Genomic DNA, 27,665 nt, shown 5'->3' with positions numbered 1-27,665 from the left:
TGCTAGAAGCGTCACTACAGACCCTGGTTTGATCCTGTTCTGTATCACAACCGGCTGTGATTGGGAGTCCCATAGGTTAGGGGAAGGTTTGGCTGGTGTAGTAAAATAAAAATTTGTTCTTAACTAACTTGCCTAGTTAAACAAAGGTTAAAATTACACTGGTCACAATAAGAAAAAAAAGTATTAGATTAGGTACTGCAAAAATACTTTACTAATGACTACTAAATTGTTTATTAATGTGGGAGTACCACACCAGTTGGTGTTACCCCTGTCCATAGGCCCTTGGACAGGAAGAGCCATCGTGGACACCGGGTCATCAATGAGAAGCTATGGAAGGAGGTGAGAATAGTCCACAAGACAACATGAAGCCTTGGACAGAAGGTCCATTGTATCTGGCTGATGGTGAGGCTAAACGACCACAAGTTAAGTGTCGCCTGTTTAACCACTCTTATAGGATTCCTTTTGTTATTCTGCCTTCCAAGACCCTTGCTTTTCCTGTCATGTTGGGAATTGATTTCATGTACTTTAGTGGTGTCCAGATTGACAGAGCTCACTCAAAACTGACTTCCCCATCTCTGATGAGGCCATGTGGAAGGCCCAAAAGGATGATCCAGAAGTACAGGCTCTGTACCAGACTTTCCTGGAAGATGGAGAACATGCAAATAAATAATTCTAAATAACAAACTGGCTTTATTTACAAATTAGTAACAATGTCTCACCCCATGTTCAAGAATGGCCTTTTTCTTGCTCATTTTATGTTATTTGAAAACGAAATCATCTCCAAAATATTGTTCGTTTTAAAACAAAGTGATTTCTTATTATTATTATTAATTTAGAATCATATAAAAGCCCGTTGGATATTCTCACAGATATATTAACCCTGTTATTAGCAGGACAATATATATTGGTCATATTGGTCATGGCTCCCGAGTTGCGCACACTGGGATTGCCTTGCAGTTCTCCAGCTGTATCCACTGAAAGCGAGCAAGTTTCAAGGCACGAGGGCAGGGGGCACGGGATTGGCCGCAGAGCCGCGCACAGAAGACCGACCTAGCCCATGGGGAAGAGAGGAGGAGGAAGGGGGAGTGTAGCACCTGACCAGATGACTCAAAAGTAGTCCACGTGTGACAAAACTAGAGCCTGTAGGTCCTGCCTTGTTGATAGTGTTGTATTCTGAATATAGCCTAAAGTTCTATTCTGTACGTAAAACCAAGACACTCCATTTAGTATGTTACGTTTGGTGTGGTTAGGTAACACAGATTTGTATTTCTATTCATTATGGATCCCCATTAGTTCCTGCCAAGGCAGCAGCTACTCTTCCTGGGATCCAGCTAAATTAAAGCAGTTATACAATTTTAAAAACATTACAATACATTCACAACAGATTTCACAACACATTAAGTGTGTGCCCCCTGGCCCCTACTCTACTACCACATGTCTACAACACAAAATCACTGTGTATGTGTGTGTATAGTGCGTATGTTATTGTGTGTGTGTATGCATGTGTCTGTGCCAATGTTCGTGTTCCTTAACAGTCCCCGCTGTTCCAGAAGGTTTATTATTATGTTTTAATCAAATTTTACTGCTTGAATTAGTTACATGAGGCAAAAAATGAAAGAAGGTTGGTTGGCAAGGGTGGATTGGTGGTCATTTAACACAAACGTATAGCAACCCTAAGGTTGCAAGTTAAAATCTCATCAAGGACAACTTTAGCATTTTTATTAATTTGCAACTTTTCAACTACTTACTTTTTCTTAGGTACTTTGTAACTATGTCACATCCTGGCCAGTATAAGGATTAATTGTTATTATAGTTTGGTCAGGAGGTTGCAGAGGGTATTTGGTTTATGTGGTTCGGGGTGGTGGTTTTTCTAAAAAGGGCATTTGATTTATGTATTCTGGGGTTTTTGGGCACTGTTCCTTGTTTATGTAATTCTATGTTTAGTCTAGGTAATCTGTTTCTATGTTGAGTTAACCTAATTGGGGCGGACTTCCAATTGAAGGCAGCTGTGTGGTGTTGCCTTTGATTGGAAGTCCTATATTAGTTGGGTGTGTTTGTCTGTGTAATTGTGGGAGATTGTTTCGTGTTTAGCATGTGTGAGCCTAACAGGACTGTCAGAATATCGTGAGTTCGTTTTGTTATTTTGTATGTTCATCTTTGAGTTTATTAAACGTTCAAAATGAACTCTCAACTCTGCTGCATATTGGTCCTCATTTTCCGACGATGATTTCGCTATATCGTCTGACGAAGAAATCCCTGACAAACTACTTAGCATGTTAGCTAACCCTAACCTTAACCCTTTTAGCTAAACCTTTTAGCTAACCCTTCCCCTAACCTTAATGCTTCAACCTAATTCCTAAACTTAACCCCTAAGCCTCGCTAACGTTAGCGAGCTAGCTAATGCTAGCCACCTAGCTAGAATTCCTATCATATCATACTCTTTGCAAATTCGTAACGTATTGTACATTTAGAAAATCCATAAAATCTGTGTACGTTTTGCAAATTTGTAAAATGTTGAATGTTTGCTAATTCCTAACATATAATATGAATTGTAATTCGTAACATCATACGAAATGGTTGCTGGACATCCACATATTAATACGAAATGCACTGAGACCAGGTTGTACAGGCAGGTATGATGACTGACATGTTTGGCAAGGTAGTCCCAGCACCACTCTACAAAATGCTGATAGGGACAGTATATGTATCGGATGTGAATGACAATAGAAGATTAAAGTGTGCACATTGCTATCCAGGGCCTGTGTCTCAGATGTCTCTACTTCCCTCTGTGGCTGTATCATCAATGCTCCCTCCTCTCATGATACTACCTAGCATCTAAAGCTGTGGAAGACCTTCGCCCAAGAACTGCCAGATACCTACATTTGTTTTGTTAAATCATATTTTATTTTTAAAAGCGACTTTGAGGTCCTACTTGTAATGAAAATCGGCATATAAAATACATGTATTATTATTTTATTATTAGCAGAACACTGCTTCCAAAGTACAATGTAAAGAATGGTTTATTCTACATGGAATCGTTACACTTGAAAGTTATCAAAAAACTGTGTTCAAATTCAACAATTGCACTTGTATTAGATTACTCTGTAGGCTACTCACCGATGCAAAGCTTCCACCTGGAGGAAGCTTTGAATTGGTCATACTACAGAGTGGTATGAGAATAGTGCCATCCTCATGCATCTCACATCTGCCTGTAGTTACACATCTGCCTGCTGGACCCATGGGTTGAGGCAAACTCTGTCATAGACAGTAGACAGTACAGGAGTGTATTACAGTATGTACAGGAGTGTACGCCACCCCTCCTGCCACCTGACTTCATGTGTCAGTAACCTGTAATACATTACATAGATGGAAGGGACTTCAACAACCACTGGATACTTGAAGACAGAACCTCACCCAGAGAGCTGTGCATGTCAGTGTCTGGTTAGACAGACAAATCCTTAGAAATGTGCAAATAGACAAATAGAATACCATGCTACACTGAAGAAAAATATAAATGCAACATGCAACAATTTAAAAGATTTTACAGTTACAGTTCAAATCAATCAAATTAAATACATTCATTAGGCACAAATCTATGAATCTATGGATTTCATATATGTTGGTCACATATACCTTTAAAGCCAGGTAGGGGCGTGGTTCAGAAAACCAGTCAGTACCTGATGTGACCACCATTTGGCTAATGCAGCGCAACACATTCCCTTCACATAGAGTTGATCAGGCTGTTGATTGTGGCTTCTGGAGCGTTGTCCCACTCATCTTCAATGGCTGTGCAAAGTTGCTGGATATGGCCGGGAACTGGAACACGCTGTTGTACACATTGATCCAGAGCACCCCAAACATGCTCAATGGGAGACATTTCTGTTGAGTATGCAGGCCATGGAAGAACTGGGGCATTTTCAGCTTCCAGGAATTGTATACAGATCCTTGAGACATGGGGCCGTGCATTACTATGCTGAAACATGAGGTGATGGCGGCGGATGAATGGCACGTCAATGGGCCTCAGGATCTCGTCACGGTATCTCTGTGCACTTAAATTGCCATTGATAAAATACAATTGTGTTTGTTTCCTGTAGCTTATGCCTGCAGTGGTCTAAGGCACTGCATCTCAGTGCAAGAGGTGTCACTACAGTCCCTGGTTTGATTCCAGGCTGTATCACATCCGGCCGTGAATGGGAGTCCCATAAGGCGGCGCACAATTGGCACAGCAATGTCCGGGTTTGGCCGTGGTAGGCCGTCATTGTAAATAAGAATTTGTTCTTAACTGACTTGCCTAGTTAAATAAAAGGTCAAATAAAAAATATACAAAATAAAAACATACCATAACCCCCCCGCCACCAACGTCTGCCATCTGCCCGGTACAGTTGAAACCGGGATATATCCATGAAGAGCACACTTCTCCAGTGTGCCAGTGGCCATCGAAGGTGAGCATTTGTCCACTGAAGTCAGTTACGATGCCAAACTGCAGTCAGGTAAAGACCCTGGTGAGGACGAGCACACAGATGAGCTTCACTGAGACGGTTTTTGACAGTCCGTGCAGAAATGATTAGGTAGTGCAAACCCACAGTTTCATCAGCTGTCCGGGTGGCTGGTCTCAGATGATCCCACAGGTGAAGAAGCCAGATGTGGAGGTCCTGGGCTAGTGTGGTCTGTGGTTATGAGGCCGGTTGTACGTACTGCCAAAAACGACGTTGGAGGCAGCTTATGGTATACAAAAGAACATGAAATTCTCCGGGAAGAGCTTTGGAGGATATTCCGGTGTCAGCATGCCAATTGCACGCTCCCTCAAAACTTGAGACATCTGTGGCATTGTGTTCTGTGACAAAGCTGCACATTTTAGAGTGGCCTTTTACTGTCTCTAACACAAGTTGCACCTGTGTAATGATTATGCTGTTTAATCAGCTTCTTGATATGCCACAACTGTCAAGTGGATGGATTGGCTTGACAAGGGAGAAACACTCACTAACAGGAATGTAAACAAATTTGTGGCAAAAATTTGAGAGAAATAAGCTTTTTGGGAACATTTCTGGGATCTTTCATCCCCTTTTAGCAAGGGTCTGAATACTTATGTAAATAAGATATTTATTGTTTAACTTTATTTTTTGCTAACATTTCTGAAAAGCAGTTTTTGCTTTGTCATTATGGGATATTGTGTGTAGATTGATGAGGAAACAAAATAATTGAATGCATTTTTAAATAAGGCTGTAGTGTAACAAAATGTGGAAAAAGTTAATTGGTCTGAATACTTTCTGAATGCACTGTAAGCCAGATAAGCCTACCACGTACATGCCCTTCGAAGATGGCGCCGACAGACATGGCAGCTCTGCTTCTAGCTCTTAAGCAACCTTGAAGAATTTTACATTCTTCTTACATTATTAGCCCAGAATTTTTTTTGCGTTGTTACATACAGCCAGAAATAACTTTTGGATACAAAGTGGCGGTAACTCGACCAGAAATACCAATGTCCTGAATTGGATGAATTGGATCCAGAGAAGAGGTATTCGGAGTGGACTTCTAGTCCGACTCAGGAGGCGTGCACATCATCCACCGCTTCTGAGTATATTACTCACATGCTTTATCAGCTGGAACGTGAAAGGAATTAACCAGGTGGTCAAGCGTAGCTGAGTGTATGCTCATCTCAAGTCCTTTAGTCTGGAAATTTGTATTTCTCCAAGAGACCCATCTCCGGTCCAGTGACCATGATAAACTAAAGAGAGGATGGGTAGACCAAATATTTCACTCCAACTTTGGTGCTAAGGCCTGAGGGGCAGCCATCAGAAAAGGTACCCCGTTTGTCTCCTCCAAAGTAATTTCAGACACTAATGGAAGACATATTAAGTGATGGGGAAATTGTTTAGCACACAGGTTATTCTAGCTAACGTCTATGGTCCTAATTGGGTTGACACTCAATTTCTCTCTGACCTTGTCGCAACACTTCACAACCTTAACTCTCATCAATTTATATTGGGCAGAGATTTCAATTGTGTATTGCATCCAAGTCTTGACAGATCCAGACTGAAGCCCGACAATGTAATTTCAAAATCAGGCGCAGTAATCTACTAATTTCTAGAATCCTATAATTTGTCTGATCCATTGAGGAGGAGCAATCCAACTGCTAAACAGTACTCCTTTTTTTTCTCCAGTCCACTGCTCATACTCTAGGATTGACTTTCTCCTGCTGGACAATATAATTCTTCCTTTAGTAACTAATAGCTAATATCACAGCATCGTTATCTCAGATAATAGCCCTGTCCAGCTAGATATCCGCTTTCCGGCCAGTACTGTGTCACGACGCGCGTGGCGACTAGACCCACTACTACTATCCTGTAGTGCCTTTAAAAAACTCACATTGATGGCTTTTTACAGATCAACTGCACCCCTAACGTGTCTCACTCTACTGTGTGGGAGTCGTTAAAAGCATATCTAAGGGGCCAAAATATTTCATACACAGCATATGACAACAAACAGCGCACCAGATACAGTGGCTTGCGAAAGTATTCACCCCTTGGCATTTTTCCAATTTTGTTGCCTTACAACCTGGAATTAAAATAGATTTTTAATTCTCTTGAGGTATGTCTTGGCACATCTAGCCACTGGGATTTTTGCTCATTTGCCCAGGCAAAACTGCTCTAGCTCCTTCAAGTTGGATGGGTTCCGCTGGTGTACAGCAATCTTTAAGTCATACCACAGGTTCTCAATTGGATTGAGGTCTGGGCTTTGACTAGGCCATTCCAAGACATTTAAATGTTTCCCCTTAAACCACTCGAGTGTTGCTTTAGCAGTATGCTTAGGGTCATTGTCCTGCTTGAAGGTGAACCTCTGTCCCAGTCTCAAATCTCTGGAAGACTGAAACAAGTTTCCCTCAAGAATTTCCCTGTATTTAGCGCCATCCATCATTCTTTCAATCCTGACCAGTTTCCCAGGCCCTGCTGATGAAAAACATCCCCACAGCATGATGCTGCCACCACCATGCTTCACTGTGGGGATGGTGTTCTCGGAGTGATGAGAAGTGTTGGGTTGCGCCAGACATAGAGTTTACCTTGATGGCCAAAAAGCTAAATTTCTGTCTCAACTGACCAGAGTACCTTCTTACATATGTTTGGGGAGTCTCCCACTTGCCTTTTGGCGAACACCAAACATGTTTGCTTATTTTTTCTTTAAGCAATGGCTTTTTTTCTGGACACTCTCCGTAAAGCTTGTGTACAGCTTAAAGTGGTCCTACGGACAGATACTCCAATCTCCGCTGTGAGCTTTGCAGCTCCTTCAGGGTTATATTTGGTCTCTTTGTTGCCTCTTTGATTAATGTCCTCCTTGCCTGATCCGTAAGTTTTGGTGGGCGGCCCTCTCTTGGCAGGTTTGTTGTGGTGCCATATTCTTTCCATTTTCATGGATTTAATGGTGCTCCGTGGGATGTTGAAGGTTTTTGATTTTTTTGTAACCCAACCCTGATCTGTACTTCTCCACAACTTTGTCTCTGATCTGTTTGGAGAGCTCCTTGGTCTTCATGGTGCCGCTTGCTTAGTGGTGCCCCTTGCTTAGTGGTGTTGCAGACTCTGGGGCCTTTCAGAACAGGTGTATATATACACTGAGATCATGTGACAGATCATGTGACACTTAGATTGCACGCAGGTGGACTTTATTTAACTAATTATGTGACTTCTGAAGGTAATTGGTTGCACCAGATCTTATTTAGTGGCTTCATAGTAACGAGGGTGAATACATATGCACACACCACTTTTCAGTTTTACATAATTTTTTGAAACAAGCTATTTTTTTCATTTCACTTCACCAATTTGGACTATTTTTGTATGTCCATTACATGAAATCCAAATTAAATCCATTTAAATTACAGGTTGTAATGCAACAAAATGGGAAAAACACAAAGGGGATGAATACTTTTGCAAGGCACTGTATGCCTCTTCTATGACTCCTGAACTCTACAAATGGAGACTGCTAAACCAATCGGAATTTGACAATCTTTCCACCAAACAAATTGAGCAGCTTCTGTTTAAGTCGAGGCAATTCTATGAACAAGAAGAGAAAGCTGGCAAGTTGTAATCTCACCAGCTTCGACAATCCACTGCTAGTAGCACCATACCTGAAATCTGTGTTGTAGCAAATTTAACTTCTACCAATCAAAAAGAAATCTATAAATAAAGCTTAAAAAATTTAAAAAAAAGAGAGAATTCTGTTCAGTTATAGTCACAACCGTGTATATACCATGACGGACTTCAAGGAACTACACTGGGCTTTGTGCAAACAGTAAACCACATATCCTGAGGCTGCATTTATTGTAACTGGGGATTTTAACAAAGCAAATTTGAGGAAAATGGTTCTATAAACGCATTGTTTGTAGCACTCAAAAACTCTACCATTGTTACTCCCCCTTCGGGGTGGCTAAAAGGCCATCCACCTCCCTCCCTACAGCAAATCAGATCACGACTCCATCCTGCTCCTCCCTTCCTATAAAAGGAAGTACCGGTGCTAAAGTCTATTCAAAGCTGGTCTGAACAATCGGAATCCATGCTTCAAGGTTGTATTGATCACGCGGACTGGGAAATGTTCCGGGTTGCCACTGAGAAAAACATTGACATATACACGGACACGGTGACTGAGTTAATCAGGAAGTGTATAGGGGAGGTTGTTCCCACTGTGACTATTAAAACCTACCCAAACCAAAAATCGTTGATAGATGGCAGCATTCGCACAAAACTCAAAGCACGAAGCAACACATTTAACCATGGCAAGGTGCCTGGGAATATGGTAGAATACAAACAGTACAGTTATGCCCTCAGTAAGGCAATCAAACAGGAACAACGTCAGTACAGAGACAAAGTGGAGTTGCATTTCAACGGCTCAGACACCAGGGTATACAGACAATCACGAATTACAATGGGAAAACCAGCAACGTCCTGCTCCCGGACGAGCTAAAAACCTTCTTCGCCCCACTTTAAGGATAACACAGTGCCACCGATGCAGCCCGCTCCCAAGGACTGTGGGCTCGTTCCCTGTGGCTGATGTGAGTAAGACATTTAAGCGTGTTAACCCTCCCAAAGCTGCCGGCCCAGACGGCATCCCTAGCCGCGTCCTCCTGCATGCGCAGACCAGCTGCCTGGAGTGTTTACAGACATATTCAATCTCTGCCTATCCCAGTCTGCTGTCCCCTCTTGCTTCAAGATGTTGCTTTAACCCAGTCCTTCTCAAATAGTGGGGCGCGCCCCCCTGGGGGGGCTCGGAGCGATGCCAGGGGGGGCGCGTGACCCCGGGAAACATGCTTTTTCTTGCAGCGGGGAGTATTTTTTTTTTTTTTTTTACCGAACAAGAGCACACAGCACAGAGCAGGAGATATGAAGTGCAGATAACAAACCCTTAAGAGACACCATGGAAAAATATTTAACAGGCGGAGAGAGACGGAGATAATGAGACAAACGTAAGTCTCCCGAAAGCTAAGACGAGGAAATATGACGAAGCGTATGTAGCGCTTGGCTTCACTGTGACTACAGTGGGAGACGAGGAAAGACCGGTATGTTTACTGTGTCTAAAAATGTTGGCAGCGGACAGCATGAAGCCAAATAAATTAAGGCGTCACTTAAAGACATTACACCCCAATCACGCTGATAAGCCGCTTTAGTTTTTCCAGCGAAAACGTGCCGAATATTGTCAACAATCGTCCTGCTTTGTGAATGCTTCTTCAGTAAACCAGCGAGCACTGTTACCATCATATAAGGTGGCGTACCAAATTGCTCAGTGCAAAAAACCCCACTCCATAGCAGAGGAGCTGATACTGCCTGCAGCATTAGACATGGTCTCTGTTATGCTGGATGACGCAGGTGCTGCAAAAATAAAAACTATCCCTCTGTCCAATGACACTGTCGCCAGACGTATAAATGACATTGCTAACGATCTCAAAGAACAGCTTGTAGATAAACTCAAAGACAAACGTTTTGCCTTACAGTTCGATGAAGCAACTGACAGCAACAATGACTGTTTGTTTATCGCTTATGTACGTTTTGACATGACAAACTCCCTGTGTGAGGATCTACTTTTTTGTAAATATGTCAGAGACAGAGCCACAGCTGAAGAGCTATTCAAAATGCTGGACTGCTTCCTGACTGAGAATGGGCTAAAGTGGGAGAACTGCATTGGTGTTTGCAGTGATGGTGCACAGACCATGGCAGGGATGAGAAAAGGACTTCGGGCACTCATCAAGAAGGCCTCACCTAATGCTGAGTGGACACACTGTGTAATACACAGAGAAGCACTGGCATCAAGGCACCTTTCCTCTGAATTAAGTGAGGTTATGACTGACATTGTAGGTGTAGTCAATTTTATAAAGACCAGACCACTAAAAACAAGAGTCTTCTCTGCTATCTGTGAGGAGATGGGAGCTGAACATCAAGCTGTGCTGTTTCACAGTGAAGCAAGGTGGCTGTCATGAGGAAAAGTCTTGTCCCGAGTTTTTGAGCTCAGAGAGCAGATAAAAATGTTTTTGGAGTAGGAGCACAAGTACGACATCACAGAACATTTTTGTGATAAGAACTTCCTGGTAAAACTGGCCTACCTGAGTGACATATTTGGAAAGCTAAATGAACTAAATCTACAGCTTCAAGGCAAAGATAAACACCTCCCTCAGGTCACAGACAAGATCAGCTCTTGTACTCGAAAGCTTGCAATGTGGGGCAGGCGACTTGATGAAGGAAATACTGATTCATTCGAGAACTTGCATGAATTTGTTGACACTACTGACTATGATGCCACCTCAGTGATTCCATATATTAAGGAGCATATTTCATCACTGATGGGATTCTTTAAAAAGTACTTCCCTGAAAACAGTTCCCAATATGACTGGGTGAGAGATCCTTTCAATGCACCAGCTCCAACTGGTTTCAGCTCTGCAGAGGAGGACCAGTTCATTGATATGACGTCTGACTCCACATTCAGACTGAGGTTCACATCACAGACACTGAGTGAATTCTGGCTGAGTGTAGAGAGGCAGTATCCACTCTTAGGGCAGAGGGCCATGGGCATTCTTCTTCCTTTTGCAACATCTTAACTTTGTGAGACTGGCTTCTCTGCTGTTGCTGCACTGAAGACCAAGTACAGGTCCCAGCTAAACATTGAGCAGGAGCTGAGAGTTGCAGTATCATGCTTCAAACACCGCTTCGAAAAGCTGTGCTCTGCAAAATGTGCTCATTGTAGCCATTAATCCTGACTTCCTCATTTTGATTTAAGAAAAATCAGCACAAATTGTTTTATTCATTTTTGTTTTATAGGTCAAAATGTTTAATATATTGTGCTCCTGAGTTAATGTTGCTGATCAATTTGAATTTATTATTATTTATTGATTAGATTTAATTTTACTTTTCAGTATCAAAAGGTCAAAAATGTTTACAGTGTAAATAAGGGTTGAATTAAAAAAAAAAATTCAGGCAAATTGATGCACTTGAAGTCTTCTGTTACAAACTAAAAAAAAACAATGTTAATAAAGTTATTCTTTGTTGTAAGTTGATCTATATTTTTTTCTTTTTTCTTTTATGTTAATAAGGATACAATATTATGCAGAGGTGTACTTATAACAATTTTATAGACAAATTATACTATTTACAGTCACGGCGGAGAATTGGGGGGGCGCGAAATGTTTACTTCTTCCTAGGGGGGGGCGTAACAGAAAATAATTGAGAAGCACTGCTTTAACCTGATATGGATACGGGGCAGTATTTTCACGGCCAGATGAAAAAATGTACCCGATTTAAACTGGTTACTACTCTTGCTTCTAAGTACGGTAATGGAACATTGACTTTTTGTGTCTCGAATTGCGCTCGCGTGTTACAAACAAAACGGAGGTATTTGGACATAACTATAGATTATTTCGAACAAAAACAACATTTATTGTGGAAGTAGCAGTCCTGGGAGTGCATTCTGATGAAGATCAGCAAAGGTAAGAGAATATTTCTAATACTAATTCTGAGTTTAGGTTGCCCCGAACTTGGCGTGATGGCCGAGCTATGTACTCAGAATATTGAAAAATGTGCTTTCGCCGAAAAGCTATATTAAAATCGGACACTGCGATTGCATAAAGGAGTTCTGTATCTATAATTCTTAAAATAATTGTTATGTATTTTGTCAAAGTTTATGCTGAGTATTTTTGTAAATTCACCGGAAGTTTTTGGTGGGAATACATTTTCTGAACATCACCCGCCAATGTAAAAAGCTGTTTTTGGATATAAATATGAACTTGATTGAACAAAACATACATGTATTGTATAACATAATGTCCTAGGAGTGTCATCTGATGAAGATCATCAAAGGTTAGTGCTTCATTTAGCTGTGTTTTGGGTTTTATTGACATATGCTTGCTTGGAAAATGGCTGTGGTTATTTTTGTCTATGTACTCTAACATAATCTAATGTTTTGCTTTCGCTGTAAAGCCTTTTTTGAAATCGGACAACGTGGTTGGATTCAGGAGAGGTTTATCTTTCAAATGGTGTAAAATAGTCATATGTTTGAAAAATTTAAATTATTGGATTTTTGAGGTTTTTGTTTTTCGCGCCATGCGATCCCATTGGCTGTTGGCTAGGGATTCCGCTGGCGGAACGGGGTTCCACTAGCGGAACGCCTAGATGTAATTAAGAGAGGTTACTCCAGTATAGTCGTGCTCAGTCCCAGCGTTGTTTGTAGCACTCAGCGATAACGGAGGGAGCTCAGTTTTGTTCCCCACTGGATACAGCAAGACCCGGAGCCCAGAATACGGTATCCCGGAGAAGCTGAAATAATCAGCTGAAATAATAGATCCCAGAAATTCTCTCAGATTTGGTGCACACATTTGTTAACATCCCTGTTAGTGAGCATTTCTCCTTTGCCAAGACAATCCATCCACCTGAGAGGTGTGACATATCAAAACGCTGATTATACAATATGATCAGTACTAGGGCTGGGCGATATGGCCAAAACATTTGTATCACATTATATTTTTTTTAAATGGACGGTATGACGTTTTTTGATGGTATTTTTTTAGTTTTTGAATAATAAAAGTTCTACATTTGCTTTATGAGTAGTGAGTGATCCTAGGGTGACAACACATATATTCTAAGTGATTTCAATGAGTCTTTCTCCATTCTGATTGGTTTATACTGTTCAATTCAACTTCAACAAAAACAAATTTCAGCACTTTTATAATTTCTGCCCAATTGTCATACTTGAGTAAAAGCGAAGATATGTTAATAGAAAATTACTCAAGTAAAAGTGAAAGTCACCCAGTAAAATACACCTTGAGTAAAAGTCTAAAAGTATTTGGTTTTAAATATGCTTAAGTATAAAAAGTAAATGTATTTGATAAAATGTACTTAAGTATCAAAAGTAAAAGTATAAATAATTTCAAATTCCTTATATTAAGCAAACCAGATGGCACCATTTTCTTGTTTTTTTTAAAATGTTGGATAGCCAGGGGCACAATCCAACACTCAGACATAATTTACAAACAAAGCATTTGTGTTTAGTAAGTCCTCCAGATCAGAGGCAGTAGATGACCAGGGATATTATCTTGACAAGTGTGTGAATTGGACCACTTTCCTGTCCTGCTAAGCATTCAAAATCTAACGAGTACTTTTACGTGTCAGGGAAAATGTATGGAGTAAAAAGTACAGGTATTTTCTTTAGGGATGTAGTGAAGTAAAAGTAAAAGATGTCAAAAATAAAAATAGTAAAGTAAAGCACAGATACCAAAAAAACGACAAGTAGTACTTGAAAGTATTTTTACTTAAGTACTTTACACCAGTGCTCAATTGAGATAATTTCCACACTGCACGATATTGGCAAATAGGGCTGCACGATATTGGCAAATAATCTTGGACTTATTTTTAACCAAATGTTGCAATTGCGATTTGACTTGCGAATTAGAGCAAAACTGTTGGAATCATGGAAATAGAATGACCATTCTAATTCTATAGTTAGAATATAATAGTGGGCACTTTGAATACAGTGTTGTTTGAGATGACAACAAATTAAAATGCGAGGGAGGAGTTATTGTGACAGGGTAGGAAATATAGTGTTGATAAGTGTTTCCTAGGGGACCCTATAACCTTTGGCTACATTGCATGTTTTCTCTTAGCTACTTCATGTAGCTAACATATTCTTGTTTTGCATATTCCTCTTTTATTTAGAAGATACTGTTGCACAAACAACATGCTGATTTAGGTCTACACCATCACTGGTATTATCAGGCTGTATTAGCTAGCTACGTTTGCTCTTACTCAGTACATGTATTAGCTAGCTGGCTAGCTAGCTATTAGCATTAGCGGCTAACAATTAGCATCTCAAGATTTAGGGCAACTTGCTAAGAAAAGACAAACTAGTTGTTTGCTGATGTAAGAAACACAAACTAATAGAGTCATAGAACGCTAGTGGATTTATATTAAGAAGAAATGAAAACAGCATTGTTGTCATCAACATTGTTGCATGTGCTGCATTGACCATGCAGACTGAACGCAAGTGTCTCATTGTTGCATGTGCTGCATTGACCATGCAGACTGAACGCAAGTGTCTCGTGGTTGAGGAACATCAAATGCACTCCTTGAGTGACAGGGGGCGTGGCTAGGTCAGTGTGGAAAGTGGCACGGAGAGAAAGAGCAGAGAGAGATGACTCAATTAGCGAAGTAAACTATAAAAATTGACATTACACATGGCGTATCACATTTAACAAACCAAACATTCAAATACTGGTATTGAAGGTAAAGTAAAAACCCAAACCAGTCCCTGCATCAATACCGGTATATCGTAAAATACTGTATACCATCTCGCCCTAATCAGTACACAGGTGCACCTTGTAATGGGGACAATAAAATGCCACTAAAATGTGCAGTTTTATCACACAAAACAATGCCACGGATATCTCATGTTTTGAGGAAGCATGTAATTAGCCGTTTTAGAGAATTTGGCAGTACGTCGAACGGGCCTCACAACCGCAGACTACATGTAACCACGCCCGCCCAGGACCTCCACATCCGACTTGTTCACTTGCGGGATTGTCTGAGACCAGCCACCCAGACTGCTGATTCAACTGAGGAGTATTTCTGTCTATAATAAAGCCCTATTGTTGGGAAAAACTAATTCTAATTGGCTGGGCCTGTCTCCCCAGTGGGTGATTCCCACCCAGTCATGTGAAATCCATAGATTAGGGACTAATGAATTCATTTAAATTGACTGATTTCATTATATCTATCTGAAATTGTTGCATGTTGCGTTTATATTTTTGTTCAGTATATATATTCAACTATTGCTGTACATATAATATTCTATCCACGTATTCTTCAGATATACTAAATATTCTATCTACATAATGTCTAATGTCATAATGTCTAATGTCCATAATGTCTATATATCACATACACACACAGTGTATCTACATTTATACTCTGGACTCCGACATTGCTCGTCCTTATATTTCTTAATTCCATTCTTTTACTTTTAGATGTGTGTATTGTTAGATATTACTGCACTGTTGGGAGCTAGGAACACAAGCATTTCACTACACCAGCAATAACATCTGCTAAACATGCGTATGAGACCAATAACATTTTATTTGATTTTTCCCTTTACGGTGTATCTACTTTCATAAGGATATTGTCTTGTAATTTCACTCTCTTCCGATGTTGCTAGTTCACTTTCATCATCATCTCAAATTTGCATAAAGTCTACAGTAGGTGTTCAATTGACAAAACATTTATTTATTTATTTAATAACAATAGATTAAAATAGACATACACACACAACCTCAAACTACAACATATCACATTACTTGTGATTCAAAAGGAATATGTGCATTCAAAAGGAATATGTGCATTCAAAAGGAATGAATCAGGTTAAGTGGTGTCAGATTGAAATTGATTGTGACATTGCCTTTCTTTCCACTTCATCCATAAGCAAATATTTGTCATAAAACGAATTAACCATATGCAATTATATACTGCTGTGAAATATCTAAATTTACCACACTGCTTTGTTGAGTCAGGTGTTCATGAAATAAATTAAGCTCTCAACTTTCACACACCAGGAAATATCCGAGATGCCAGAAATAAATAGAGACTTCAAAACGCCCCCATAGAAGAAAACAAAATCCTGATGAAACCTGATGCCATCATTAATACATTTTAACCATTACTGGTTGTATACAATGTGAGCCAAGTGCTTCTCAAGAGACTGGGTATCTATCCCCCAAAGCAGGCATTGACAAGCCTGGACAAGCACCAACACCTGCTACCATCTCTCTCTTTTCCTGTTCAAAGACAAAGAGGAAGGGCCAAAACAACATGACAAGGAAAGTCTTCTTAAGATAGGGCACATGATGTACATGTGAATGGATGCTTGTGTGTGTGTCTGCACACAGCGCACAGACTGTTTCAACTGGGGTTTTTTCATGTTTGTGTATGCTCACAAGTTGTCTTGCATGGACACAAACCTTTAGAGTGAGCCAAACGTAAAATACAAAATGTAAGAACGGGAAGCATAGAAATAGCACACATAGAATAGATCATTCACCATTCATATTGGGCAAGACATGACCCCAAACATACCCAAAAACAGACAAAAAATGCATCCAAAGAGTTTGTAGAGTCAAAAGCTTCATATAGCCAAATCATCTAGCTACACTCAGTTCATTTGTCCAAATACTTATGACTTCTTCAAATGGGGGGACTAGAAACATAAAATGCTATTATGTCTGACTGGTAAAACATAGTGTCTTCGGAAAGTTTTCAGACCCTTGACTTTTCCACATTTTGTTACGTTACTGTCTTATTCTAAAATGTATTTACAAAAATAATAGTCAGCAATTTACACACAATACCCCATAATGACGGAGTGAAAAACGTTTTTTATTTTAGCTAATGTATTAATAATAATAAACAGAAATACCTTATTTTCATAACTATTCAGACCCTTTGCTATGAGACTCGAAATTTAGCTCAAGTGCGTTCTGTTTCCATTGATCATCCTTGAGATGTTTCAACAACTTGATTGGAGTCCACCTGTAGTAGATTCAATTGATTGGACATGATTTGGAAATGCACACACCTGTCTATATTAGGTTCCACAGTAGACAGTGCAGGTCAGAGCAAAAACCAAGCCATGAGGTCGAAGGAATTGCTTGTAGAGCTCCGAGACAAGATTGTGTCGAGGCACAGATCTGGGGAAGGGTACCAAAACATTTCTGCAGCATTGAAGGTCCCCAAGAGCACAGTGGCCTCCATCATTCTTAAATTGAAGAAGTTTGGAACCAACAAGAATCTTCCTAGAGCTGACCGCCCAGCCAAACTGAGCAATCGGGGGAGAAAGTCCTTGGTCTGGGAGGTGACCAAGAACCCGATGGTCACTCTGACAGAGCTCTAGAGTTACTCTGTGGAGATGGGAGAAACTTCCAGAAGGACAACCATCTCTGCAGCATTACACCAATCAAGCCTTTATGATAGAGTGGCCAGACGGAATCCACTCCTCAGTAAAAGGCACATGACAGCCTTCTTGGAGTTTGCCAAAAGGCACCTAAAGACTCTTAGACAATGAGAAACAAGATTCTCTGGTCTGATGAAACCAAGATTGAACACTTTGGCCTGAATGCCAAGCATCACAGCTGGCACCATCCCTACGGTGAAGCATGGTGGTGTCAGCATCATGCTGTGGGGATGTTTTTTAGCGGCAGGGACTGGGAGAATAGTCAGGATTGAGGCAAAGATGAACGGAGCAAAGTACAGAGAAATAAAAAACATTTATCCTTGATTAAAAACTGCTCCAGCGCGCTCAGACTGGGGCAAAGGTTCTACTTCCAACAGACTGGACCTCAGACTGGGGCAAAGGTTCAACTTCCAACAGGACAACAACCTTAAGCACATAGCCAAGACAACGCAGGAGTGGCTTTGGGACAAGTCTCTGAATGTCCTTGAGTTGCCCAGCCAGAGCCCGGACTTCAACCTGAATGAACATCTCTGGAGAGACCTGAAAATAACTGTTCAGCAACGCTCCCCACCCAACCTGATAGAGCTTGAGATGATCTGCAGAGAAGAATGGGAGAAACTCCCCATATACAGGTGTGACAAGCTTGTAGCATCATAGCCAAAAAGACTCGATGCTGTAATCACTGCCAAAGGTGCTTCAACAATGTACTGAGTAAAGGATCTGAATACTTATGTAAATGTAATATTTGCTTCGTCATTATGGGGTATTGTGTGTAGATTAATGAGGGAAAAAAACAATTTAGGCATTTTTTGAATAAGGCTGTAACGTAACAAAATGTGGAAAAAGTCATGGGGTCTGAATACTTTCAGAAGGCACTGTATTTAAATTGTCATTCTGGACTGTCGCCTCATAATTTGATCTTAAATAAAAAATGCTGGCGTACAGAGCCAAAATAAAATGTTAGTTTTACTGTTCAAATGCATATGGTGAGGACTGTAGAATATTTGCAAAAAACACTTATTACGAAAGACAGCTAGCTATTGGTTCATTTAGGCAGAGTCATCACTGCTGACAATGCAATGCATTCACAAGAGTTTGTCTTTCCCAAGGATGTTCCGCTTCAATTCTGTCCTTGTGTACAAAACTGCTCTTCAGAAAACCAGCACCTAGCAAATGCAATCACACACACTTACACGCGCACGCACACACACTCAAGGCGGCAGTATGACATAAACAGCACAAAAAAATAGACAGTCTTTAAGCATGTTGTTGTGAGGCGCCGAGGGAGCCATCATACATTCAATTTGCTACTATTATTCCCTCATGATCACTGTCCCCCCCAGAGAGGACAAAATTAAAACCGTCCATGCCATGGCAATTACAGCAGTGGCCATGTTATTTTGGAAAGAGCAAGGCTTGTCTCTTGCTGCAAAGGCCAACAGCACAGATACCTTCATTAAAGGAGAATACCAGTGATATGGATGTCTTGTTAAGCTTTTGTACACATCACACATAAGCCTCCATCTGTGAAGGCAAGACCAGGATGTTTCCATCTCGCAACGTAGCATTAGCAGCTAACAACAAGGCCACATTTGTACACCAATGATAAACTGTGACAAGAATGGTCGTTGTTTTTGCAGGTGTGAAACTAGGCCAGCTCAGGTGTTACAGATAGTGTCCAGTGTTATTCTAGCTGCTAGCAGGTTGTTGGCTGGCTACACTAGTGCGCTAATTATGAAGTCGCTACCTTTGAAATGAGTAGCTTAGGCAAACTGCCAGTTCTGTCAGGGAATACAGATGATCTCCCATCACATCAATATTTCAGCGGTGTAGCTTACCATTGCAATCTGCCATAAGAGTGCTCAACGGACCAGACAGAATGCTATTTCCATTCTACATGAAATGGTTACTGGCTTAACTTCCACTTAACGCCTATGCCCAATGACAACTGTCAAGAAAATATTTCTACATTGCAAACCATGTCTCCCAGCCAGGTTGCAGAAATACACAGTCTGCGCCTCAAATGGCGCCCTATTCCCCATTTAGTGTGTAACACGCGGGATATGAAGGGGAAATGAACCAATGTCTTAGACCAATATAATAAGTAGATATTCCCCCTTGGGCCGAGAGCAGACACTGGTTTTGATGTTCGCAGACGGGACTCTCATTACATGACCATAAACGACTGATGTCCGCTACAAGTGCACTACTTTTTGACCACTACTGGTAAAAAGTAGTGCACTATAGAGACGCTTCTCCAATAAATCTTCCATTCCATTTTCACTTGAGTAACATGCGCTTCATCTATAATTCATGAATGATGGATGCAGATACTATATGAATAGCAATTTATTACTCTGATCAATAATGATGATTACGCAGCTTCTACAAAATCCTTACTAGCCTATAGGTCTGTACCACTCCAAATAAAAAGCTTGCCAAACACTGAGACATTTTAGGATTCGCAACATGTTGCAAGGGCAATTCTCATTGTCAGAGCTCAAGAAACAGCTGAACTATATGCCAGCCTGGCCTCAGAGCCATTAAAACATACTTTATGTATTTCTGAGCACCTCCAAGACGTTTGATACCTACTAATGGTGCAGTTACTTTGGACAGAAATGAAAGTAGGGAGGTTGGTTGAGGAGGATGGGTGAGCATAATTTGCAACCGTCTAGCAATCCAAAGGTTCAGGTTGCATCGGGGACAACTGTAGCATTTAAGCTAACCTTTAAATTTAACCTAATCCTAACCTGCTACGTAAATTCCCCTAACCCTTGTTGTTTTATTTCGCCTAACCTTTCACGTAAATTATTCAAACCTTTCTCGTTAGTTCACCTAACCACCAACGTAAATTCTTTTTTGTTACAACGCAACAAGCAACTTGGTCTCAGAGAAAGATGTATAATACTACATGTCATCCAAGCTGTACGATAGCATATGAATTGGATGATGTAAGTTATTTGTGACCAGGTAAGACGTATGATACCAAACGTCCTCTAATTCATATAATATTGTGAGGCCATTGCAATCATAATGTAACCTGACATAACATATACTAAATGGAGTCACAGGTTTACATACAGAATAAAACAAATTGCCCTAAAACCACGTTGCCTATGCAGATTATATTTACAATGTTGATGCAGATACTATCCTTGCATTGCAGTCAAATCATATAGCGTGGTACTGCCAAACTGTGTCCTGACATTCCCTGTATTCCAGCCTGTCTTTATCCCAGGCCCACCGCGAATTGGATTGACATCAAAGCTGACAAGAAATAATCAATAAGGATACAAATGTTTAACAGCGTGAATAGTGCTCATTCTTGATACTTTAATGAATAACACTTTAAAAAATAACAAACGACCAACAGTTCCGTCAGGTAAAACAACTAAACGGAAAATAACCACCCACAAAACCCAAAGGAAAACAGGCTGCCTAAGTATGGCTTCCAATCAGAGACAACGAAAGACACCTGCCTCTGATTGGAAACCATACTCGGCCAAACATGGAAAACGAAACATAGAAATAGAAAAGTAGAACAAATTCCCCTAGAAACAAAAGACACCAAAACACACAAAACAACCCCCCTGCCACGCCCTGACCATTCTACTATGGCAAATTACCCTTTTCACTGGTCAGGACGTGACACATATGCACCCCTAAGTCTCTTAAACCAATACAATGATATAGAAACAATATGTTGCAATTCTTCCGCCATTCCTGGTCCTGTGACCAAAAACGAGCTACATATGGATAAATGATCTAACGACTCTGCCTCCTCGCAACAAAATCTGCAGAGCTGGGAAGATTGTATCCCCCATATATATAACATTCTATTGGTTGCAAGAATTTTGTATAATAATTTAAATTGAACAATTCTAAGCTTTGAATCCGCCGACATTTTGCGTGTCAATTCATATACCATGTGCCATGGAATCGGTACATCGAAAATCCTTTCCCAACTAATTTGTAATTTATATGCCACAGCTGTACATTTTTTAGTCCTTAAATGAAACTGGTATATATTTTTATTTATCACAATTTTCAACCAATTTTGGTCTTTAATGCAAGTTCCTTACTTTTTCCCCCTTCCACTTGCTTCTTCCATTTTCGTAGTAATGCTGCAATTAGTTGGTTGTAATTTTGGGTAGAGCAGATAATTCCATGTCTGTGTTAGCTGCATGTGTGACTGTCACGGTCGTCGTATGAATGAGACCAAGGCGCAGCGTGTGTATCGTTCCACATCTTTATTTATCAATGAAACTATGAAAGACATACATTAAACTAATAAACAAAAACAACAAACCGTGACGAAGAGGTGCAACATACACTAACTCAAAAATAATCTCCCACAAACACTAGTGGGAAAAACAACAACTTAAATATGATCCCCAATTAGAGACAATGATGACCAGCTGCCTCTAATTGGGAATCATACAAAAAAAATTGAAAAAAGAAACTTGAACCAACATAGAAAGAAATAAACTAGACAAAACCCCCCAGTCACGCCCTGACCTACTCTACCATAGAAAAATACAAGTTCTCTATGGTCAAGACGTGACAGTACCCCCCCCCCCCCCCGCCAAAGGTGCGGACTCCAGCCACAAAACCTGAAACCAAAAGGGAGGGTTAGGGGGGTGTCTAATGTTGGTGGCGGCTTTGGTGCAGGACGAAGAACCTTCTCATCCCGCGGATCCTCCCGCATCGGAGGCGGTTCTGGTGCGGGAAGAAGAACCCTCTCATCCTGCGAACCTGCCATCATAGGAGGCGGCTCTGGTGCAGGACGAAGAACCCTCTCATCCTGCGAACCCGCTATCATAGGAGGCGACTCTGGTGCAGGACGAAGAACCCTCTCATCCTGCAAACCCGCCAGCATCGGTGGAGGCTCTGGGCTGCAGACCATCACTGCAGGCTCCGGACCGCCAACCGTCGCTAGAGGCTCCGGATCGCAGACCGTTGCCGGTCCGCGGCCCGGAGCCTCCACTGATGCTGGCAGGTTCACAGGATGAGAGGGTTCTTCGTCCTGCACCAGAGCCGCCTTCATGAATTATAGATGAAGTGCATGTTCCGGTCTGTGGGCCGTCTCAGGAGGTTCAGGGCTGTGGACCGTCGTTGGAGGTTCCGGTCTGTGGACCGTCGTTGGAGGTTCCGGTCTGTGGACCGTCGTTGGAGGTTCCGGACTGTGGACCGTCGTTGGAGGTTCCGGACTGTGGACCATCGTTGGAGGTTCCGGACTGTGGACCGTCGCCGGAGGTTCCGGACTGTGGACCGTCGCCGGAGGTTCCGGACTGTGGACCGTCGCCGGAGGTTCCGGACTGTGGACCGTCGCCGGAAGCTCTGGACTGGGAACCGTCGCCGGAAGCTCTGGACTGGGAACCGTCGCCGGAAGCTCTGGACTGGGAACCGTCGCCGGAAGCTCTGGACTGGGAACCGTCGCCGGAAGCTCTGGACTGGGAACTGTCGCCGGAAGCTTTGGACTGGGAACTGTCGCCGGACTGGGCAGGCGCACTGGAGGCCTAGTGCGTGGAGCCGGGACAGGTGTCGCCGGACTGAGCAGGCGCACTGGAGGCCTAGTGCGTGGAGCCGGGACAGGTGGCACCAGACTGGTGACACGCACTTCAGTGCGAGGAGCAGACACAGGACGTACTAGACTGGGGAGGCGCACTGGAGGCCTGATGCATGAGACCGGTACAGGTGGCACCGGACTAGTGACACGCACTTCATGGAGAGTGCGTGGAGCAGACACAGGACGTACTGGGCTGTGGAGGCACACTGGAGACCTGGTGCGTAGAACCAGTGCAGGATATACTGGACCGTGAAGGCGCACTGGACGTCTGGAGCGTAGAGCTGGCACAACCCGTCCTGGTTGAATGCTCACTTTAGCCCGGCACATGCGGGGCGCTGGCACAGGACGCACTGGGTTGTGAATGCGCACTGGCGACACAGTGCGTAGAGCTGGTGCAGGATATCCTGGACCGAGGAGACACACCGGAGACCAGGAGCGCTGAGCCGGCACAACCCGTCCTGGATGAATGCTCACTTTAGCCCGGCAAATGCGGGGAGCCGGAAATGAGTGCACCGGGCTGTGAATGCGCACTGGAGATACGGTGTGCATCACCGCATAACACGGTGCCTGTCTGGTCACACGCTCCCCGTGGTAAGCACGAGGAGTTGGCTCAGGTCGCAAACCTGACTCCACCAAACTCCCCGTGTGCCCCCCCCCCCAATTTTTTGGGGGAGCTGCCTCTCAGGCTTCCGTTGTTGGTATAGTTCCTCGTATCGTCGCCGTTCAGCTCTCGCTGCCTCTATCTCCTCACTTGGACGGCGATACTCCCCGGCCTGCCTCCAGGGTCCTTTCTCGTCTAGGATTTCTTCCCAGGTCCATTCCTCCTGACCACGCTGCTTGGTCCTTTGGTGGTGGGAGATTCTGTCACGGTCGTCGTATGAATGAGACCAAGGCGCAGCGTGTATCGTTCCACATCTTTATTTATCTGTGAAACTATGAAACACATACAATAAACTAATAAACAAAAACAACAAACCGTGACGAAGAGGTGCAACATACACAAACTCAAAAATAATCTCCCACAAACACTAGTGGGAAAAACAACAACTTAAATATGATCCCCAATTAGAGACAATGATGACCAGCTGCCTCTAATTGGGAATCATACAAAAACAACAACATAGAAAAAATAAACTAGAACCAACATAGAAATAAATAAACTAGACAAAACCCCCCAGTCACGCCCTGACCTACTCTACCATAGAAAAATACAAGTTCTCTATGGTCAGGACGTGACAGTGACATAACTCCACCAATCCTACTTATGAAATCATTTACAAAAATTATACCTTTTTTAAAACATTTTATTGAAAATATAGGTTTTTAATCAATTAGTATATTTGATCTTAACCCAACATTTGTTGTATTATTTGTTCTGTCTTTTCAGCTGGATTAAACTGAAATTGCAACCAACTTTCTACGGCTTGTTTAAAAAAAACAATATTTTGGAGATTATTTCATTTTCAAATAACTGAAAGTGAACGGTTGTAATCTGAATAAAGGGAAAAGGCCATTCTTGAGCATGGGGTGAGACATTCTTACTAATTTACTAGAGAACAATTTTGTATTTAAGTATAACTTTTGTATGACTGATGCCTTTAGTGAGAGCTTTAATGCTTTAATGTTTAATCATTTCTGCCCTCCAAATTCATATTCATTATATAAATGGGCCCTTTTAATTTTGTCTGGCTTGCCATTCCAAATCAAATTGAATATTTTTTTATCAAATAATTTAAAAAGCTGATCGCTCGGTGTAGACAAAACCTTAAACAAATAGGTAAACTGTGATATGACTAGACCTAATCAGGGTGATTTTTCCACAAATAGACAGGTATTTTCCTTTCCATGGTAGCAGGATCTTATCTATTTTTACAAACATTCTATAAAAATGTATTGGAGTGAGATCATTTCTTTCTTTAGGGATATGTATACCGAGTATGTCCACATCCCCGTCAGAACATTTTATTTGTAAACTACATGGTAATGTTTAAGTACATTTTTTTTTGTGATCCAATACGTAATATAGTAAGTACACTTTATCATAATTTGGTTTTAATCCAGAGGTTAGAAAAATGATCTAGGTCCTCTATGAGGCTGTGGAGGGATTCTAATTGTGGATTTAAAAGAAAACATGAATCATCAGCATACAATGAAACCTTTGTTTTTAAGCCATGGATTTCTAATCCCTTAATATTATTGCTGGATCTAATTTTAATAGCTAACATTTCGATGGCAATAATAAATAGATATGCCGATAGTGAACAACCTTGTTTTACTCTTCTTGACAGTTTAAAACTTTGAGATGTAATTATTTACTATTTACTATTTTACACCTAGGGTTACTACACATAAATTTAACCCATTTTATAAGAGATTCTCCAAAACTGAAATATTCCAGGCATTTATATATAAACTCCAGTTGTACTTTATCAAAAGCCTATTCAAAGTCAGCTATGAAAACCAGTCCTGTGTGGCTCAGTTGGTAGAGCATGGTGTTTGCAACACCAAGGTTGTGGGTTCGATTCCCACGGGGGGCCAGTATGGAGGAAAAACATTTATGAAATGTATGCATTCACTACTGTAAATCCCTCTGGATAAGAGTGTCTGCTAAATGACAAAAATGTAAAATGTCTGGTTTCCCAGATATTGTCACGTCCTGACTGGTAGAGGGTGTAGTTAGGTCAGGATGTGGCAGAAGAGAAGTGTGTAGGTTGGTTTGTTTCATTTATTTTGGCCGTGTGGCTTCCAATCAGGCAGAGCTGTAGAGGGTTGGGAGTCACGCATAAGTAGCCTACTTTTCCTTTGGGGTTTGTGGGTAATTGTTCTTGTTACTGTGTTAAATGTGACAGGACTGTTTTGGTTGTCTGTTTATTGTTTTGTATTGTATAGTGTCCGTTTGATTATTAAATATAGGATGAACACTAACTCCGCTGCATTTTGGTCCACTCTCTCTAAAGACAGCCGTTACAGATATTTCATAGTGCTCTATTGTTTCCAGTACTTGTCTTATATTATCTGCAATTTATCGTCCTTGTAAAAAACCTGTCTGATTAGGATTGGACTGGATCTTTATATATACACCACTTGGATCCTGTTTCAGTAAAAATGAAATTAGACCTTCTCGTTGAGTGTCTGATAATCTACCATTTATATAGGAATGGTTAAAACATGCTAAAAATGGTCCTCTGAGTATATCAAAAAAGGTTTGGTATATCTCCACTGGTATGCCATCCAGCCCTGGAGTTTTCCTATTGTATTAGATGTGTCAATAGGGGTTCAATTACTGCTAACAACTCTCGGGAAAACTATTGCACAATACTGTTGCTGGAGCTACTGTGAATACTAAATTAATACCCAAGAGAGGGTATTCCATAGGGCCCTGATCAAAAGTAGTGCACTATATAGGGAATAGGGTGCTGTTACGTTCCCCATCAATAAATAAATAATGTCGCTCAAACAGAAGGGGAACTAACAAAGAGTCACTGACAACAACCAAAACAAAACAGGTGGGGTTTTAGGAGGGTTTCTGAAAAACATGGGGGTGAAACACCTTCCGACTAACAAGATGGACAAGCCAGCACAGGTGTACCACATAGTGACTAACAAGGCGACACAAATCGGTGCGCTCTATGTGCTTACGTGCACATAGGGCGCACAGTCCAACCTCAAAACATAAATTGAAAAACCAAAACCTGTAACAGGTGCCATTTGGGACGCAGGCAAAAGAAGGCGAGTGTGTATCCTTTGAAAAAGATAAATTAATCAAGCATTTGATCGGGCAAGGGTGAATCTGGAAAAAAAAGAAAAAAAGACAAAAAAGAAAAAGATCATTATGGTATGGTGATTAAGGACAACACAATATTAAGAACAGTCAATTAAAGACATGCAGTCAACAACTAATACTCAACATGAGCACTTATTATGTGCGTAGGCACCCAAGGTATTCGGCCTATTTTGAAATTGCCTCTGAAAATATGTCTTAGTAAACTGTAAACATTTAATGCTTAAGAGTGGATTGGATGTATTGAGTTCTTTACGAGATGCTCAATTCATTTACATTGTATGGGGAGGGGACTCATTCACTACCAATTTGTGACACCCACCTGGGTGATGCAATGTCAACCAGAAAGCTCACCAAACATTAGCTATCACAGTGGAGGGGTTAAGAGTAAACTAGGCCAATTAGCATGTATAAACGCATAACAACAATAGTGCTTTAATGTGGCTCCTTTTATTTTTTTCAAACATGAGATCAGCCATATCATTCTGAAATGCAATATCTAGAAATACATGTAAAATCTACACAGAACAAACAGAAACACTAAGAGTGATTGAAGAATGTTCTCCTAGCAAAATAAATAGAAAATGAAGTGCATTTTTTTACCTAGATCCTTAAGCAAAACACAAATCGTAGGGCCCCTAAAGCAACATCTGCGACTACAAAGACCGTCACCAATGGAATTCAAATTTTTCTGGTGGAGGGCAACAGAGGTAGGCAAGGGGAAACAATAGGAACAGTACATTCAGAAACTATTCATTACATTTTCCACATTTTGCTGTGTTACAGCCTGAATTCAAAATGGAATAAATATATTTTTGTTTACCTCATCCATCTACACAGAATACTCCACAA

The 27,665-nt window shown here is 41.3% G+C and overlaps 1 protein-coding gene across 2 annotated transcripts in view; it reads right to left on the bottom strand.

The window, feature by feature from the left end:
- The window catches only part of adcy8 (adenylate cyclase 8 (brain)), a 280,096-nt gene that overhangs the window by 200,774 nt on the left and 51,657 nt on the right, over positions 1-27,665 (bottom strand). The window lies entirely within an intron of this gene.

The sequence above is a fragment of the Salmo trutta genome, chromosome 21 (genome assembly GCF_901001165.1).
Source record: "Salmo trutta chromosome 21, fSalTru1.1, whole genome shotgun sequence".
NCBI classification, from domain to species: Eukaryota; Metazoa; Chordata; class Actinopteri; order Salmoniformes; family Salmonidae; genus Salmo; species Salmo trutta.
Note: the sequence above shows the minus strand (reverse complement) of the source record. Positions and strands in the feature narration are given on the sequence as shown.